This window comes from Cheilinus undulatus, linkage group 3, assembly GCF_018320785.1.
Source record: "Cheilinus undulatus linkage group 3, ASM1832078v1, whole genome shotgun sequence".
NCBI classification, from domain to species: Eukaryota; Metazoa; Chordata; class Actinopteri; order Labriformes; family Labridae; genus Cheilinus; species Cheilinus undulatus.
In genome coordinates this window covers 17,382,129-17,388,128 of record NC_054867.1, presented here as the reverse complement: position 1 = coordinate 17,388,128, position 6,000 = coordinate 17,382,129, and positions in this window count along the sequence as shown.

Sequence of the window (6,000 nt, the reverse complement as noted above, 5' to 3'; positions counted from 1 at the left end):
AGCCTCTGCCTTTTCTCAAACATTTAGTATTGAAGGTTTGCCAGATGGTTGTGTGAAACAAATCCATCTGGCGTGTCAGGTTAGATGAATAGTGGTTGAAAGAAACCTGACAATCTAGACTGAACATTTCTCATTTACATTGGAGTAAATATATTCCATCTCCATCTGGGCAGCCATGCATTTGAAAGGGCAGAACATTAAAAACAAATCTTGGAGGATGATTGGATCAATGTTCTGTCTGTCATTACCGGTCAGTCATAGAAACTAAACAGACTAATTGGGCATATGCTGCCCTGGGGAGTGAACTCCATAGTGTGAGCTCCATAGACAGCCATTATTGCTGTTCTCTATCAGTGGAACCATTTGGGAAATCAAACTCTTGCCAGAGCCGGTTGGAAGAAGAGCAAAAGCATCTCCCCTGCCAATAAAAGTTTTTGGTGTGTTTTTTGCTGTTTTTTATAGAGTTATGTTGTCCAGTTCTGAAAAAAACTGCCTCTATAGCTACATCCAAGCTAATAGCTGCACCACTTGTCATTGTTTGCTGGGTTGCAGTTAACCTTCTCATAACTACCACCTCATTTTCCTCAAATGTTGCTGATTGGTTCATTCATCCTCAGACTGGACACACATGTTTCAGCTTGAAGCTGCAAGATGGACCTGCCTGATGACAGCCATGGGCCATCCATCGACCACTGCACAGTTTGGTTGAGTCAGTTTTTGTCAACTTCAGTCCCACTATTACCAGTGAACAAATATGGTTAACTAACTTGCATACTGGAGTTTTTGAGACCTCAGAGTTTGGGGACCCTGGGATGCTTGCATTTTTTTTCTCCTTATACAGACAAAGACTTGGCATCTTTACTCTGCCTGGTGCTTTGTTTCTTGTGATAATTTTTGTGAAGAAGTGTCTGCTACTGGTAAAAATGGTAGAAAAGGAAACATTCCTCTACCACTACAAGCATGACTCATCACTTCATCTCCACACAGAGGCTGCATTATAATTTTTGTGTGTGTCAAACTCAGCTTGCATGATATAACAGAGTAATGAAAATTGATAAAGATATGATAATCATATTTCTAAGTCAACTCTTGATGCAAAAAAATGAGTGCACATATTTCTAGGTCAAAGCCTTTTCCTGATTGGTATTCTAAGTCACAACATCACTGCTTTGCTAAAGTCCTTCACTAGTTAAGTCTTTTTTGATAATTGGATGTAAATGAATGTGTCCTATTATGAGTACACATGTACAGAATGAACAAAGGCTGTTGAATAACAGAGTAGTAAATTATTTATTGATCCGACTGCACTCTAAAAAGCAATCATAATTAGCAGAAAGGCTCTTTTCAGACCTTGTTGGATGGTGAAACAGGCAGTGTTTCAGCCCTGACTGGTGGGAGCACTCTCAGTAATAGCAGAGAGCCTGTACTGGACCAGTCATCCATATCATAAATGGCTGGTTGTTAAACAGTAGATATTCTCTTTCCCACTTGCCGCAGGAACATCAAATTTATTCTGCTGCTTTGATCTCATTTTAGACCGAGTCCTGAAATAGCAGGAGGCTCGGAGTGGTGTCAGCAGAAACGCAGCCAGCAGAGGCAGGCCAGCCTGGGCGGTGCCTTCACTGAACAGCTCCATCGACACTAAACAGGGAAGCCGGCATCAGAACCAACATCCGCTGCTGTTTTCTGCGATTGGACTGTTCCCAGCACAAACCCAAGAGACCCACTAGCTTTATGGAGAGGAAATGAGAAGAGCCAGGCTTGGACATGTTTGAAGAGGAGAACTTTATTTACAACACACAAGGCACTGGCTGCACGCCAGCAGCAAAGCTTTCAGTCTATATGCGCCATTTATCAAGGGAGCAACTCCGGTTTGCTTTCGTCTCTCACTCTGCCTTTCTGCCACAGAGAAACCAAGTGAACTTCGGCTAAGCTCATCAAAGAAACCATCCCTGAAGTTAATCTCTTTAGCTGCTGACTAGCTATGACAAAGATGACCTTTTCCCAACCTGATTATTATTTCCGAGCAGTGCGGCCCACCTCTGATGGTTCTTTTATTAACACAGGTCCACGGCAGAACTCGCCATTGCAGTACAGTAAAGGTTAACTTGGGTTTATTACTGAATGCTCTCATTACTCATTTCTGAGGCACTCAGAGGAAGATGAAGAATCAAAGCAGCCTTTATTAACTACTCCATTCTGCACCTTTAGCTCTGATCACTTCTTCATTGCCCACCCCTCTCATTTGCGGTCATAGAGGACAAGCTAGAATTAAGTTTCCTTTATCCTCTTTTAACCTCTTTTTCAAAGCCTTTTCTAAATGTTATCTGTTGTCCCTGCCGTGCTGGAATCTCTCTTCCTCTGCCCCTCCCTCTTCCTCGTGCTGACCCTCTCTTCCATCCTACTAATCACCTCTCCACACGGCCTACCTGCATCCTCCCTCTACCTCATATTTCTCCCTCCCTCTCTTCCTGCCTCTATGCCTTCTCTCTGGGTGTCTCATTAAAGGCGCTCTATCTAATGAGATTACGCCGTGGGGATTAATGGTGTGGCTAATTGATAGACACACAGCCGGAGAGGATTAAATCCCTTTAAGTCCCTAGCGGGTTTTTTTGGCGCTTCGGCTGACTAATTGAAATCACGGGAATGGACACAAATATACTTCCTGACCCTGTACGCTGCTCTGGAAGCCTTTCTTCTGAGGAGCAATAAAAGGACAAAAAGTGGGAGTTTTATTAGAAATTGTAGCCATATCCAAACAGTGAGGTCAAAGATTAACTGTGTAGTTCCAAAGGGAGTCTGTTCTGCTTCATTTCTCTCTCCTACACTTAAAATACATGATTCCACTGTGTATAAAAAAGACTTGGTAATCATTTGGTGTGCAAATAAAAAACAAAACATCTCATGGAAGAATAAAGGTGGAAGAGAGAGATATTTTAAGCAACAATGTAGATCGTTTTAATTACATTAAAGCATATTTAAAATGCCTCCATGATGTGTCAGTATAATGAGTAGATGATCCCAGTGAAAGCTGATGCAGTCTGTGCTGCTTCCAGCTCATTCATCATTACTCTTCCCCGGCTGATCCATGTGGGTGGGAGGGGCCCAGAGGCATGCTCTGCTGTCTGCCAAACTATCTGCTTTGATATGACCACTGTAGGGTGCTTGCATCAGAAACACTCCAATCCAATAGATGGTGTCTTTGAGTCTGGAGAAAGCTGTTATAAATGACCACAGAAACAGGAGCACATAGTCCCAAGAGACCCTTCATGGTTTAAAACTGGAAACACCATGGCGGTCATTTGCACTGTTTTCCATTAATTTTACATATAACTATCAAATCAAAACTGCGATGGTCCCTGTCTGCTCCTAAAGGTCTTTAATTTTAAATGTCTATCCATCCATCTTCTTGCACTTATCCGGGCTGGGTCGTGGTGGCAGTAGGCAGCCCAGACATCCCTCTACCCCAGACACTTTCCAACTCCTTCTGAGGCATTCTCAGACCAGACAGGATATAGAATCCCTCCAGCCCAATTTTGGGTCTTCCCCTGAGTCTCTTTCCAGTTTGACGTGCCTGGAAGACCTCCACAGGGCGGCGCCCAGGATGCTTCCTGATCAGATGCAAAAACCACCTTAACTGGCTCCTTTTGATGCAAAGAAGCAGCAGCTCTACTGCGACTCCCTCCAGTTGTTTGAACTTCTCACCCTATCTCTTAGGTTGAGCCCAGCCCAGCCCAGCAGCTTGTATCTGCCATCCCCTCCTTTTGGTCATTACCCAGAGTTGACTGTTGGATCAAAACTCCTCATATGGAGGAAGTGATCCACTGTTTTCCTGCAGAGAACCATGCCCTCAGACTTGCAGGTGCTGACCCTTATCCCAACCACTTTACTTTCAGCTGACTGGAGTGTTTCTGTCTGATTGGAGTGTGTCAAGCAGGCTTTAATAACAGGGTAACAATTACTCTGCTTTCCGGTCAGGCTTGATTTCTACTGTCTTGATTTTGTTCAGGTTCAGAAATAAAACGTTTCTCCAGTCCTGCTTGATATGAAGCTGTATCACAGTGTTTCAGTTTTCTTTTATAAACTTTGAATTCAAATTCTATTTGTCACACATGGCTGTGTCATTATCCTCCTGAGACCTTAGCTTTTGTTTGATATGCATTTTTAGTTTCTCCCACTTATCAGTGATAAGTTGGACCTGATAAATATAAATCTTATCCCAGGAAAAAGTTTTTGTAAAAAAAAAAAAAAAAAATCCTGCTTACATATGAGGTCAATAGACCTATCTTACTGCACATTACAAACAAAATTATTTCTTTACTTGGAATAAGTAATTTTGATTAAGTTTTACCACAGAAATTCTTCCTGGAAGGACTTAAGAAATTTTCCTTTAAAATTATTCGATATTTTCAAAACACAAAAAAATCCCCTCAAATTTCCAAGATATTACCAAAAAACATGTTTTAAAATGCCATAAAAAAAATCCTCGATCATTCCCCCCAATTTTTTTTTGGGAAAAATCCTTAAAAGCTTTGAGCAAATTCCCCAAAATTTAAGAGAAAATCACACCCTAACTTTAATCAAATTCATAAAAAACACAAAAAAACCCCCCCCCCCCCCCCCCCCCCAAAAAAAAGCCCAATTAGACACTGAAATATACAAACATAAACATATCCACCCAAATAAAGCACACCCACCTGAATTTCACAATCAAATATTAAATAAATAAATTCAATGGAAAAGTAAGGAAAATTTCCTAAAATTTCATGGAAAAATTTGGAGAAAACCCCACATCAGATAAAAAAAAAATCCAGATAAATTCCTCAGATTTCATTGAAGTAAAAATTTCAAAAATAGCTGAATCTATGATAGTGTTGTACAGACTGCCAAAGTGTGTTGTCCTCATATATACAGTATCTGCAAGGTCTCAGGAGGTTAAAACACATACTTTCACATGATGCATGTTGGGAATATAACAAAAAAGATGTCACACTTTCAAAACATGTCTCTTTTATTTTCTGAAGCACACATCCAGTATCTAGATGAATGGGTAAAAGAATTCCAGGACACACTGAGTTATAGAACAACTATCAGCAGGCATTGCCAATGAACCCTCCGCCATTCCCAACACCGGGGGCCACCAGGAGGAACACGTCTGTCTGAGACAATTACGAGTGAAAACAGGTAGAGGAGGGAGGTGTTCTCACATATAAAAGGAGTATAGAAAGCATGTCTATAAAACAAAGAAAAGAAGCAAGAAATGTAGAAGCAGGCATCTTAAAAATGAATTAACAGAAGACAAAAAATAATTCCGGATATTAAAATGAACGGGCCAAAAATCCCCCTGAGCCCAATGAAGAGCCGGAGAAAGAGCAGCAACTTTAATGTCATCAATACTTCAAAAATAGGTATCTTACAGTATTTTATTTTCTCAGTGTCTTTATACAGAGTATATTCATATAGTTTCTGCTGACTATTTTCACATTCTCACCACATAGTAACAAGTGCTTTAAGTAAATCATTTAGAAAAAAAAAATCATGCACCTTTTAATAGTTTTGTTGGCCTATAAAAAACAGGAATGTTCAAGGCGACAAAAAAGAAAATCTTCCTCAGATGCCTTTGTTCCAGGTCATTTCAAGGTTCCACTTTCTTACACTGTCTGACTAATCAGATCATGCCAACATAAGCTTTACACTGTGGAGAAAGCAACACAAAACCATACAGGGCAGGCAAGCGTCTCAACAGAAAGGCTCCTAACGTTATGAGTCCAGAGAGGAAAGGCAGGCATTCTCCGCTAAATTAGAAAACCCCCACATGTATAAAAAATGGTCTCACACAATGTCAGCGTGTCGACAGGTGATGCTTGTGAAAGTCAAACTGAGCAGGTCCTTGAAAAGGAGGGTTGTCTTCCCCCACGTCAACTCCTGTTGGCTTTTTTAGGCCATAATTCACTGGGTTATGGTATCTGATAGTCTGCCCTGGTTGTGTCCTTTCCTCAT